Source organism: Lynx canadensis, chromosome C2 (genome assembly GCF_007474595.2).
Source record: "Lynx canadensis isolate LIC74 chromosome C2, mLynCan4.pri.v2, whole genome shotgun sequence".
Lineage (NCBI taxonomy): Eukaryota > Metazoa > Chordata > Mammalia > Carnivora > Felidae > Lynx > Lynx canadensis.
In genome coordinates, this window is record NC_044311.2 from 12,439,210 (window position 1) to 12,453,414 (window position 14,205).

General features: G+C 39.4%; 1 long non-coding RNA gene across 1 annotated transcript in view; it reads left to right on the top strand.

Moving 5' to 3' along the window:
- Positions 1-13,501, top strand: part of LOC115524008 — an 87,396-nt gene extending 73,895 nt beyond the window's left edge. The window contains exons 4-6 of the long non-coding RNA XR_003971908.1: positions 4,660-4,701; positions 8,055-8,210; positions 12,456-13,501. This is a non-coding gene — a long non-coding RNA (uncharacterized LOC115524008). The remainder of the gene's footprint in view (positions 1-4,659; positions 4,702-8,054; positions 8,211-12,455) is intronic.
- The last annotated feature ends 704 nt before the right edge of the window (positions 13,502-14,205 follow it).

Here is a 14,205-nt window from a genome sequence, read left to right on the forward strand (position 1 = left end):
GTTTGAGGTCTGGGCAGTACTGTAAGAAGAATGATATGGGATACTTGCTAAAAATGCAGATTCCTGGCTCATGACATACGTATACATCGGGAGGCAGGTTTGGGGAATCCTCAGTTGTTCTGATATAAATTGACATTTGACACTTCCTGATTTAGGGGAAGGTGTAGGATTGTAAAGGTAGAGAAGTGAGTTTGAATTTTTTAAAATTAAATGACAATTTCCTCATTTGTAGTTTCAATGAAATATTTGTGACACTCCTACAGCAAACACAATCGTTAAGTAATGGTATTGTTTCCACGTTAGACAAAATCTTCAATGGCCACGATTTGTGTCAGCACCAAAAATTGCTTTCCCACTTTGAAATGGCCTCACTAATTATGAACATATCAAGTCAATCTGCTTGTGTCTACTGAATGTGCACCCTATAGGAGGTATGTGATAACCACTGTGGGAATTATAAAAAAAGATAATTTTAAATGCCCTTTGTTGTAATTCATTATTGCTAATACAGTACTACCAACAATGCTAATAATGATATTAATAATGATATCTATTTGCCTATGGGCTAATCATTTGCTATCTTTGTCTTATTTAGTTCTTACAAACCCAAAGGTAGGTACAGCAACATCAACACTTAATGAATAAATTAAATCTAAAGGATTGTAACTAAACTTGTAAATGTCACATAAGTGGTAATTCATGGAGCTGGTATTTATTTATTTATTTATTTTTATTTTTTATATTTTAATTTGTGTTTTCATGGAGCTGATATTTAAATCCAAGTATGTCTAACTCTAGATTCCACAATCTTAACCAGGGTATTATATTATTTCCAGATAAATTTCCACTTTAGGGATTGCCTGAGACATACTAAGGCTCTCTCCTTGACTGAGGCAGTCTTAGGAACAGAGTCCTGGGGGTCAAACAATGAGTACTCTAAGCAGCCTGAGGCCACGAACTTTGGAACCAAGAACCACATATTTGATAGTCATAAGGCCAAATCTATAGCTATGATTACATTGTAATCAATCAAGTTGAAATCTTGGGGAAAGGGTGAAAAAATAGCAAAAAATGAGAACAGATGTCAGAAGGATAAAAATAAATATCAGAGAGGGAGTAAAAGGTGAGGACTGGGTTGGAGCTCAGGACTCAGGTCAAAGACTGTGGTCTGGGAGCAACCATGGAAGAGAATGTAGAGGACTCTCACTGGGCTAGACTGTGTGCCCTTCCCCGCGCCCCCCAACTGGGAAATCTTGAACTTCAGAGTTATTACAGGAGGATGTTTCCATCCGGGTGGTTACTGATTCTCACTCTGCTTGCCTGGGTGGGGGATGGGAAAAGAGAGAGATTTTGAAAACCCTGATGATTATCTTTAGAGTTAAACTGTATCTTTCCTTCTCATTGAAAACCTTCCTTCTTTTATGATGATCCACAAAGCATTGATGTCTGCAGTTTGGAGGGCTGTCTCTGTATAACTGGTATTAGGAACAAGCCAGTTTGGAGCATTTTTATTAAGTACAGCATGAAGGTGGAGAATCTATTTTTCTGTACAGAAGTGATTGAACTGTGCGGGAAAACAGAGCCCAGTTCAATCAGGCAGTGTTTGAAAAGTGAAGGCAATTAGCAAACTGGCCATTGTTCACATTATTAACAAATGTGTTTGTTATTCAGGACACTATCCAGAGATGAAAGTTAAAATAGCTTTGTGGCTTTTTCAGGGAAAATGCTAAGCTGTTAGAAGTGAGAGCTAACTGTTCTGGGCATGGAGTCTGCTTCAAGAGCTTGGTTCAAGGCACACCTTAGATCATTGGCGAGCGTCAGGTTGATCTGAAAAGAAAAAAAAATTACCTGAAATGAAGAGGGATAAAATTAGTTTTTCCTGGGTTGTATAAATAGGTCAAAACAGGCAAAAAGGATGTAATATTGTGAAGGCACATATCCACGTGAAGAAAAATAAAGATGTATGGAGCAAATACCCAATAACCCATTCTAAATTACTTGCCACTTTTGTATAAAGAGTTAGGAATTTGTTTCCACTATCTTAAATTTGTATGCAAACAGGTAGAAAATCCAATAATGGATCAACAACAACCACAACGACGACAACAACAACATTGAACTTAAAAAGGGGAATTCATCTATTTTGTTCTCTCTCCACCACCCCCTCCCCACTTCTCCCCAACTGTTGTGCATCTCACTGACTCTTGATTTAGATTTCTTTGACTCCAGGAAGGCTTCTGGACACTTTAAGCATAGATAGGTTCTTTCCTTATTTATAATTCATAGAAATATGAATGTATGTTTGAGTATACATATTACAGAATATGCATTATTATATACTATTATTTTATGTAAGTATCAGTTGGGCTTATCTCCCACTAGACTATGTGGGGCCAGGTGACCTCTGGGGTTCTGTCAGTGAGTTTGGGTCTGTTTGTTGACTCTTACACTTTTTAATACCCTGTACAGAACCCAGAACTTAAGAGATGTTCCAGAAATATCTGACGAATACCAGAATGAAAGCAGATTATCTCCCTCTTTTATCAACAGAAGAAAATACGATTAAGAAGTCAGGTGCTTTGTCTGAAGACAGCAGGAAAGACAGAAAAAATAAAGGAATGTACATAGACATTCTTAGGAAAGAGTAAAAGAGAAACGACTCAAAAGAAAAGGTGTTGGTGCAATTAACTCTCTTCAACTTCTATTTCCCATTCTATGAAACTGGCCAGGGTACTCACTGGCATTCGCTGCCTCCAGTCCTGCCACCCCACATATTACCCTGGTTCTCGGGAACAGTCTCCAGGGAGGCTCTGTCCTCACTGAGCCAGCCATTCTTCGACAAGAAAGGGCTGTGAGAGAAACTTTCCAGGGCTCCTCAGGCTGCTGACATCTGAGACACAGGTTGCCATCCAGCAATGCTATTCCCCTCCTGGAGCTCTGGGGTTTAAAAATGTGTTCTACATTTCAGGCAGGTTGGCTTGAAGTTACGTTTAAATATATCCACGCTGATGTCTAAAAATAGCATTCATCTAAAGCTGGACAATATTGGAATGAGTGAAAAGAAGTAGAAACATGAAAGTCAAGAGCAAATAATGTCTTGAGGACATCAAATTATAGAACTGGTATCTGGGCCTCGGCTTTCCTGTTTAGCCGTGTGACTTTATCTAGGAATTGACATTCACATTTAGTTTTACAGGGTTTTGAAACCATTACAGCTTTCTTCTCTCTTTTTAGAATCTACCGCCAATGAATTAAGTGACTAGAAAACTTGGTTTCTCTGTTAGAGAAAAAATGTAAATCGTTGGCTTTGTGGCAGTTTTTAAAACTGTCCACAGAGTATTTTGACTCTTGTCTCATTGAGAATCAGGATCTGTGTTCCCTCTCCTTCACTCTGGCAGGCTGTGGCTGCCCCCGCCAATGAAGCAGGGTTTCTCAACCTTGACACCATTGGCATTTGGGGTGACAGCTTCTTTACTCTTGGGGGCTATCGTAACAGACAGGATCGTGCACTGTAGAATGTTTGGCGGCAGCTGGGGCTTGAGGCACCAGATGCCTCTGGTCTTGTCCTCTACCACTCCCAACTTGTACAAACCAAAACGTCCTGTGGGGGGCAAAATTGCCCCTGACTGAGAGCCACTGCAATAGGGTATAGTGGAAATGAGGTTACAGGATGTCTAAAGATAGATCGTAAAAGGCCACTCAGCATTCTGGTTCTCTTGGGACACTTGTTCTGGGAGAAACCAATTGCTATGGAAACCTAACTGCCCTGAAACTGCCATGCTGGAGAGGCAATATTCTGGGGGACCATTCCAGCTGAGCCCAGGTGATAGTCTCCCCTGTGTCCTAGCCAAACTGTTAACCCACAAAACCTGCGAAATGACGAAATTGTTGTTTTACCCCACTCTGGGAAGGGCAGTGCATTAATACAGCAACGGCAATTGAAAGAGAGTTATGGGGAAAAGGAGAAGAATACACAGTCAAGTGCAGAGCCAGGTTTGACTTGCATCACATGTGTAGCTTATCAAATGAGGAACAGATACACAAGTACCCACAGACACGGATTCTGCGCCCTCGGTTATGTGGGTGTGTACTTGTGGTATGCTGAGAAAATAAGAACTGGCATCCGAAACTTGTTCTATTCCCTTTTTTCCCCTCTCTCAAGAGAAAATATTTTAAAGATGTAAGAGTTAAAGAAAACATCTGGTTTATGGGAAAATCGTAAGAACATGTTCTCCCCTCCCCCACTTCCTACTACTCCCTCAGTGGAGCATTAGCAGAGTCTCAGACCTTAGCAACAGAATCAATAACAACAGGCTAACATAATTACACTGTAGAGGGCAGATTGTGTCGGCTATTACTTTATTAAGAAAGAACAACATGTGTGAAAGAACAGCATCCTGCAAGGACGGAAGACTCGAGAGAATGCAGGAAAGAGGGCAAGGTGGTTCACAAATATGCTGAATTGAAAGAATCAGGATCACACCCTGAAATAGCAGGAAAATGAATGTTTGCTTTCTCTGGCTTATTATTTGCTTAGTGATACTTCAGCGTTTCTAAAAGACAAATGCCTTGGCTGTGGTTCTATCAGTCTCTCTGCTTTATTTAATTTTACAAAGAGGAATGCTCAGATGTTAAAATATTTGTTCTCTTTTCACTTAGGATTTGCTTCATTTTCTACTCAAAATGGAATGACCCTCCGAGGTAAGATTTCAAGCACAGGGATTACTTCGTGTTCATCTGGCGCTGTGATAAGTTCCTGGCATATTTTCACTATTTTACGAAACACCCCTGGGAGGTGTTTTGAAACGAAATGATTTGTCCCCTTTCTCCTTGCTCGAGAAGGTCAAGATAAAATATTTAGAACCTCAAACCTTCCATACTAGCCCATTTTCCCTTCCGTTTTTTTCAGCGCTGAAGGTGAAGAAGCAATTCATATTGGGAGTGGACTGGTCATTTGCCCCTTTGCCCTCAAACCCTTTTCCTTGCTTTCCCCTGCTTTCCCTGCTGCTGTAGGGGCTGCACCCACCACACCGCCTCTCCTGGACTCCTCTGCCCCCTGCTTCCACTACACTCAGCCACCAGGAGACACGGGAAGGACTGAGGAGGGGGGAGAAGGGAGACACAGCCACCCCTGCATGGTCCCAATCTCTCCAGACAACTCTAGTCTTGGAAGAGGTTTTAATCTAGCTCTGCTACAACATCTCCTCTGACTGTCCTTCCAGGCCTGGGGCAGGGAGTAGCTAATAGGTCCAGTATTAAATTTCATCTGCAGGACAACATGGCATAGGTTCTGTGTTTTTCTCCCCAGACTCACTAATACCGAGAGAATCTCATTCCAGATGAAGTCCGGCTTGAGACGTAGATATTATATGTTGTGTTTTGAGAGAATGTAAAAAAAAACAACAAGAAAAGCTTTGGGGGTTTTTAAAACTGTTTATTTATTTACTTTGAGAGAGAGAAGGAGAGAGAGCTTGACCAGGGGAGGAGCAGAGAGAGGGAGAGGGAGAGAGAGAATCCCAAGCAGCCTCCTCACTCAGTGGCCCAGTGTGGAGCCTGACTTGGGTCTCCATCCCGTGAACTGTGAGATCACGACCTGAGCCTAAATCAGAAGTCTCTTGCTTAACCAATTGAGCCACCCAGGGGCCCCAAGAAAACCTTTGTATTATCTCTTTGAGTTTATTCATTGAGTTTACAGTTTAGGTCAGAATGCTTTTTAGAGTAACATAAATTAAAATTCTAGAGAAAGCCAAACGAATGCACAGTGACAGAGAATAGATCGGTGGTTGTCGTGACCCAGGGATAGGACAGATGAACTGCAACGTGCAGGCTGGGAACTTCTTCGCACAATAGAGATATTCCAAATCATGATTTTTGTGATGGCTCCATAGGTGTGTATATTAGTCAAAATTCATCAAGCTGTACACATAAAATGGGGCATTTTATTGTATGCAAATTATACTGGGGCGAGTAGCAACCAATATTCCCCAAATCTTGTCTGCATCATTTATTTCTATGGTCCTTTCTCCATTTATTATTAATTTGGACACTCCTGTGAGGAAGAGCTGTGTCTTCTCCCATATTTATTTATTTGTTTCATTATCTGTCTACCATTACGGACTCGTGGATGTTTATTCACGGATTAAAATCCAGATTTGTTCCTAAAATTTTGTTGTCAATATTTTCCCAGTTGGGGCCATTAAGGCTTCCTTCAAGTGGGCTCCTGTGTGCTATTATCAAGACTCCACCGACTCTCTGAGCATATTGGCACCACACGATGTCACTGGGTCACTTGATACTTACGAGGCTCCACCCCTAGGATTAATCACTCTTGAAGGAGCTCTGGTTCTTTTTATTTGAATGTAGTGTTTAGAGCCAGTATCTGGGTGTTAGGTATTCTCATTGTTATTAGGGAGTCATTGCTCTGACCTTCAGGCAGACAGAGCTAGATTTTTTATGTATGTATACCTAATCCATATGTACATATTATATATTATGAATCTATATGAACATACATTAAAAATCTATATGGACATACATTAATACTGCTATCTCTGATTCTAAGTTTATACCATGAGGTTTATTTTTTTAATCTTTTTTTTTTAAATTTATTTATTTTTGAGAGATAGAGCACAAACAGGGGAGGAACAGAGAGAAAGGGAGACACAGAATCCAAAGCAAGTTCCAGGCTCTGAGCTGTCAGCACAGAGCCCAATGCAGGGCTCGAACTCACAAACCGTGAGATCATGACCTGAGCCAAAGTCGCATGCTGAACTGACTTGAGCCACCCATGCACCCCCCGTAGGGTTTATGTTAGCTTCCCTTTTTCCTTATTTATAAATTCTTTTTCTGACATTAAGAAACCCTGGCTTTCATTATCTATGATCTATTCACTTTTTTTCCCCACTATAATCATGAAGTAATTTCAGAATTGCTAGACATTACTGCTGTTTAAAAACAAAAGCAAAAACTTAGTTCCTGACTAGGTTATAATTTTTATGTACAGTTATTTTTGTCTTTAGCCTTACAGTATCATCAAGGCATAGGTTTCCATAGCTACTTTGGATGGTTCTTTTCTTCCCATGCCCTTAGGTGTGGGTATGTTATTTGTTTGTGATATAGTCAGGTTCATTTGCTAGTGTTTGCACTCCACTCTGAGTTACCCACATGTCCTGATTGCTTTTAATTATGTGTTTAATTTGGGGGTATGTAAAGGATATATGAAACATTACTATGGTTTTAAGAGTCTAAGTTCTCCCAAAAGTTATGTTCAAGGAAGCGTAACTCCTTCTTCAACCCTGATACCCTATTCCGTCATCTCTTTATTCCCAAACTTTTCACACAAACTCCTCTCGCTAACCATTTTCTTAGTCTCCAGTTTATCTTCCCAAAATTCCTTCAGAAATGTAGCAAACAGAAAATCACTGCTAGACAAATGAGGAGATATGGGTGTATTATCTTACATGCCTTTCTTACATAAAGTGTTAACATACTGCAGACAATTTTTGAAGGTTTAGCATTTTTTTCTCTTGAAGCTATGTCTTGGAAATCCCTCGCTATTAGTTCAAAGAGATTTCCCTCGTCTTTACATTTTTTCATACCCGCATAATGTTCCATCAGGTTATGCCTGGAATTTTTTATTGACCTTGAGCTGCTATAAAACTCATGTTATTAGAGCTGGATACTTTTGTATTCCTATATATATATATATATATATATATATATATATCTGTAAGCTTTGTACTGAGATTGCAATGAAGTTCCTTGGAAACAGTCTGATCTTTTAGAGTCTGGCTCTCAAGTTTTGTTGGGCAGGAAGATGAAAGGCACTAGTGGGGCAAGACCCATTGGCCATCTACCCAAAGCCCCAGGAATCAGGAACGTTTCCACTCTGGCGGGTGGGAAATGGCACAGTTTCTAGACCTGTGTGAGTGCTGGGAACTACTACCTCTAATTCTTTGTGTGACTCTTTCCTGGCTTCTGGTAGTTTCCTTGCATGCACTGAGCAGTATTCTATTATATACCCTGCATAAATCCTATGTTCTCTCTTTATGCAGTTGTCTCCACTCCAGTAGGCTGTCCAGTAAATTCTGTCTGCCATGGTTCTTCTGGACGTCTAACTCCGTCTCCTTAACTCAGGGAGTCCTTTCCCTGGGCTCCCTGCAACCCGCCCCGTCTCTTCAGTACAGCCTGGAAACGCTCTTCTGACGACAGTAAGATGAAGCCATTATGACTCATCTCATTTTCTTCTGTCTCTCGGGGATCACCGCCCTTCTTTATCTGATTTCAAATATCTTGAACACTTTGGTTTTATGTACTTTGTCCTTTTTAAAAAAATTGTTTCGGGAGGAAGGGTAAATCTGGTCTGTCTCATTCTGCTAAAAGTGGATGTCTTTGCTGTTGTAAATAAAATTTATTTCTCAATTTCAATCTCCACTTGTTCACTGCTAATGTATAAAAGCACAGTAGGTTTTTGTGAGTTGACTATTTATTTTGCAAAATAGCGAAATAGTTATAGTAGCTTCCTTTTGGTAGATCATATTAGGGCTTTTTCTATGATCATGTTGTCAGTGAATAAAGACAGTTTTACTTCATCCTTTTATTTATTTTTGTCGCCTTATCTATGATCTGTAGCACAATGATGAATAGAAATGGAAAGTGGATATCCTTGCCTTGTTCTTGGTCTTAGGAAAAAAGCATTCAGGATTTCACCTTCAAGGATGATGCTATCTGTAGTTTCTTTGTTAGATCTTATCAGGTTGAGCTTCTAATTGTAGTTTTTTTTCTGAGTTTTTATCATGAATGGTGGATGAATTTTGCTAAATACTTCTCAGTCCTCTTTGAAGATAATCATGAGTCTTCTTTCTTTTTCTGTTAATTTGGTGATTTACACTAATTGAAAGTTTTATAATAGCTTTATTGAGATATAATTCACACGCCATTAAAGTTCATCATTTTTAAGTATACAATTCAGTGATTTTTTAGTGTATTCATTAGGTTTTGCAACCATTACCAATATCTAATTTCAGAACATTTTCTATTAATTGATTTTTGAATGTTAATCCAATTTTACATTCCTGACAAAAATTCACTTGGCCATGATGCATTATCCTATTTATAAATGGATTCAATTTGTTAATATTTTCTTAGGGATATTTGAATTTATGTTCTTGAGGGACATTAGTCTGGCTTTCTTTTCTTTTAATGTATTTCCTGGATATGGTATCTGAGCTATTCTGACCTTGCAAAATGAGTTTGGATATGTTTTTTCCTCCTCTATTTTCTGGAGGAGTTTGTATGGAATTTATATAATTTTCTCTTAACACTTTGATAGAATTCACCAGTGAAGTAAATCATCAGACCCTGGAATTTCTTTGTGGGAACACTTTAATTACAAATTCCATTTCTTTAATAGATATGAAGCTATTCACATATTCTGTTTTTTCTTGTGACAGTTGTGATTATTTGTACGGCTGGAGGAATTTGTAATTTTTTCATTTAGGTTGTCAAATATATTGTCACTGAATAATTCCCAATTGCCTTAGTTATTTGATATTGTGTTTCTTAAAATGTCCTCACACTTAGGGGCTGAAAGCAGCAAAAAATATATTTTTATACTGCTAACAGTGTCTGTGATCCAGGAATTCAGGAGTGGCTTGACCGGTCCTGGTTCAGAGTTTTTCATCAGCTTGTGGTTAGAAGTCCCTCATGCTGCAGTTAACTGAGAGCATGACTGGGGTCAGCGGATCTGTTTCAACATAGCCCAACCACATGACCCGCAAGTTGGTGCTGGGTTTTGGTGGCCCGAGGGTGGGGGAGGTCTCAGTTTCCCCAACACGGCAGGCTTTTCTAAATGAGGTCTAAGAGACTAAGGTGGAGGCTCCAATGCTTTCCTGATCTAGCCTTAGAGGTCAAACTCTGTTACCTCCGCAGTCTGCTAGTTGTCACACAGGTGAGCCGTGATCGACTATTTTGTTGTCTTTTCCAAAAGAGTGTTAGACTTTGTTCTCAAAGGAAGCTAAGTGACTTCAGAATCAGTTTGATCCTTCTGAAGCTTGTTTTCAAGTTTTGTGATGTTGCTATAGTGAGTCTAAGGTTGTGGCTAACAGGTAGTAGCTATGAGCCACATGCGGCTATTTAAATTTGTTAATACGGGGCACCTGGGTGGCTCAGTCGGTTAAGCATCCAACTTCAGCTCAGGTCATGATCTCACAGCTCGTGAGTTCAAGCCCCAAGCTGGGCTCTGTGCTCACAGCTCGGAGCCTGGAGCCTGCTTCGGATTCTGTGTCTCCCTCTCTCTCTCTGCCCCAACCCACTCGCATTCTGTCTCTCTCTCTCAACAATGAACGTTAAAAAAATAAATAAATAAATAAATTTGTTAATACTAAATATGATTAAAAGTTAATTCCCTTAGTCACACGAGCCACATTTTGAGGACTCGAGCCACTGATGTCTTTTGGCAAGTGCTTTGAGCAACACAAATGCAACCCATTTCCATAAATGTAGCAAGTTCTACAGGACAGAGCTGGCCTCAAGTAGCCTTTACTCTGGGACTGGTTTAGTCCTATTACTATACCGTTTACTCTTCTTCGGTCTCCATGGAATGCCCCGGCTTCACGGCTTCACTAAGGACCTCCCCACGGGTTTCCCAGAATTGCAGACTTCTGCCAGCTCTGTGAGATCTCCAGAGAAGCGTCAGTTTCCAGATCTCCAATCATTTTTGCCCAGCTTCATAGATTTTCGCCGTATATTATGTGGCTTAGAACTCAGCAACGCATTCAAGACCCTTATGTAGACCTCTGGAGCTATTTCTCTGCACGGCTTCCTCCTTTCCATTCTGCTCCGCAGATTCCAGCTGCCCCAGCCTTCCCCCTCTCATCTCCGTTTCCTTAGCTCAGTCCAAATGCCGTATAATATACTTGGATTGCCCTCCCTGCACGGTGGTCTGGAATATGCTATGAGGCAGAGAGCTGTGGTAATTCTAGGGCTCCCATCATTAGTCTCTTTGTCTCAAGGAGAATGTCCTGCTTTTTCCTGTAGTCCAATGTTTAAAAGATGTTACATGTATTTTTTCCAGCTTTCTAGTTTTTATGGTGGTAGTCTGTTTCTACTTGCTCCATAAGGGCTGGCAGCACGTTCGTTCCCTTCCTTTTGAAGACATATATAGATATGTGTGTGTGTGTGTGTGTGTGTGTGTGTGTATAATTTTACTCTATTATTTGGCATGTTGACATAATTATCCCTGATCTACTTCTCAACTCTCATGATTGTTACTATATAAAAACACTGCTTCATAAAAATACGCTGTTTTGTGACAATTGTTTTGGTTTTATTGGGGTAGAGGTGCTTTCATTTTGTGTATGATTTTTTTGTTGTTGTTTATTTAAGTTTTTGAATTTATCAAACCTGCCAAACATGCCAACCTATGCCAAAACCCAATAAATATGAAGAAAAGGTCAGTGAAAACTTTCACCTTTATCTGTTCTTTCATTTACTCAGTCACCAACCCCCAAACAGGTAACTATTCTTATTAGTTACTAGTGTATCTTCTTAGAAATACTTTTTGCTTATTCAAGGCAATAAAAATATAGGGTCATATTTTTCTTTTCTTTTTTTATTTTTTTTTAAATTAAAAGAATTTTATGTTTATGTATTTTTGAGGGAGAGAGACAAAGAGCACAAGCAGGGGAGGGGTAGAGAGAGGGAGACACAGAATGTGAAGCAGGCTCCAGGCTCCGAGCTGTCAGCACAGAGCCCGACACGGGGCTTGAACTTATGAACTATGAGATCATGGCCTGAGCTGAAGTTGGGCGCTCAACCAACTGAGCCACCCAGGTGTCCCCTATTTTTCTTGTTTAAATAGAATATCTTAAAGATCTTTCTGTAACAGGCAATGATATGGAATGAGAGGCAGAAGCATTAAAATGTTCAGAAAAACCTACTTTTTAGTAATTTTTCTCCTAAGTTATCAAGTAATCCCTAAATGGGGAAAAAATGGAATTTTAAAACTTGAAAGATTGTGATAGATTGAGAAAATAACATCTTTTAAACCCAAAAGACTATGATAAATTTGCAAATAGAATATGGCTTCTCCATTCCTCACACCTGTGTCCTGGTCAAGATGGTGGTGCTTCTGAATCATAAGAACATTCGGTAACCAAACCAGTAATAGAGGCGATTCACGCCCTAGTAACTGTATACTCTACTTTCTTCCAGATATATATGTCAGAAGTTCAATGTGTGGCAATGCCACACATCACTGCAAGTTAAAATTAGGGCAAAAGGAGAGAGGTAGAACATAAAATTGGCATTAAGATGTAGGTGGAGATAAGACGAAAAATGCACTCTGGAGTCATAAATCTGGCTTTGCGTATTCTGAAAACCACATTTAAACTTTTTTTTTTTTTTTTTTTTTTTTTTTTTTTTTTTTTTTTTTTTTTTTTTTTTTTTTTTTTTAGCTCCTTAGGGTAAAGACAGACAACTGCCCAGGGAAAGGATAGCTGATTTTGGAACAAGGCTCTGACGGGGACTTTTCCTCAGGGTGCTTCATAAAGAAGACACTGGGAGGTCGTGCTCAACTTCGTTGGCAGCAGGTATCCTAAATCCACTCCTGTGGCCTTAGCAGGCATGGCTGCCCAGTGACCAGCCTGTGTTTAATCATCAGCCTGCTGAGGTGATTTATTTTGTATCTTGTATTTTTTATTTTATTTGTTTGCCTTCTGCTGAGTTCTGACCAGGCAGCGATCCATGTAACAAAAAGATGATAACATTATGAGAAGAGAACACATGTAGAATGTTAGCGGTCACTCAACAAGAGCTGGAGATTTCTAAAAGACAGGGTGAGAATACGTGATGTTTAGAAACCACAAATGGGACCCCTCTTCAGGTGGAAGCATATTTCCAATCAATCTGAACTATGTGCTGTTGCATGGGAATAGACTTTTGAGAAGTATGGGATGAGGTGATGAAGAAAATTTACTGTGCTTAGGGAAGGCAAATGATTGGTAAAGTATCTTATCTAGGGTAGTTAAAATACATACACACACCATACTTTGATGAATTCAGCCTAGGCACAGGGCCATAATTGACATACCAGAGTCAACAAGGCAAAGAGTAGAATAGGGGAAGCAATTGTGGCATATTCATACAATGGCATACAGCCACGTGCCATAACATGAGTTAATCTCACAAACATGTTGAGACCAAGAAAGAAGCCAGACATAAAGGACTAGATTTTCGAATTCCATTTATATGGAGTTCCAAACTAAGTAAAACGTAACAAGAGTATTAGAAACTAGGATCATGGTTAACTTTGGGGAGAAGGGTGGGTGTTTTGACTGATAAAAGACATAAGCAATATTTCTGGGGGTGTCAGTAATATTCTCTCTCTACATCTTAGTGATGGTAACATTGGCATTTGCTCTGAGAAATTCATTGTGTGATTCATTGAACTTCACAATTACGTTCTGTGTACTTTTCTCTATGTGTGTTTTATTAAAAAACCAGCAAGAAAACTTTATTTAAAATTTTGAATAGTGAAAAATATTTTAAAGCTCAGTTTTTAAAATCAAAACATGTTTATTTTTAAAATTAAAAGTGTATAGAATTATCCTACAGACAATGGAAAGCAATGTTAACTATTTAACTAGAGTTTTGGAGAACATTCTGCAAACACTCCCTTCACCTAAATATATATGTATAAAATGAATAGAATGTCAACTATAAGTAGTTTCTGGCTATTAATGGAACGACTTCAGGTTAATTGTATAACTCAGTGTATTTTTTTAGTGTTATAATGGGGAACTAAATGTGTTTCAGAGAGTAAAACACTGAAAGATTCATTCGGGACCCTTGGTGAATGAAGGGGTTTTACTTTGTGTTCAGTTCTATATTTCCAGTTCTCAGAACAATGTTTACGACATAATAGGTGCCAGGTAAATAGCTGGTGAAAAAGAGTAAATGTGTATTTGAGTATTTTGCTCTCTGAGAGGAGAAGATGGTGACCGTACTAGGGTGTGGCTGACAATCTTACTTCATGTCTATTAAATGCAGTGTTGCAATTGTAAATAAGTCTTAGCCTACTGGACATTTTTGTCATTCTCGTTGCCTTGGGAACAGAGATGAGGCAGAAGAAAACAACACTGGCCAAAGGCAAGGGTGTGGAACAGCCTGGCTCTGTGTGGGGAAGAGTGAGTAAGGAATTCCTTT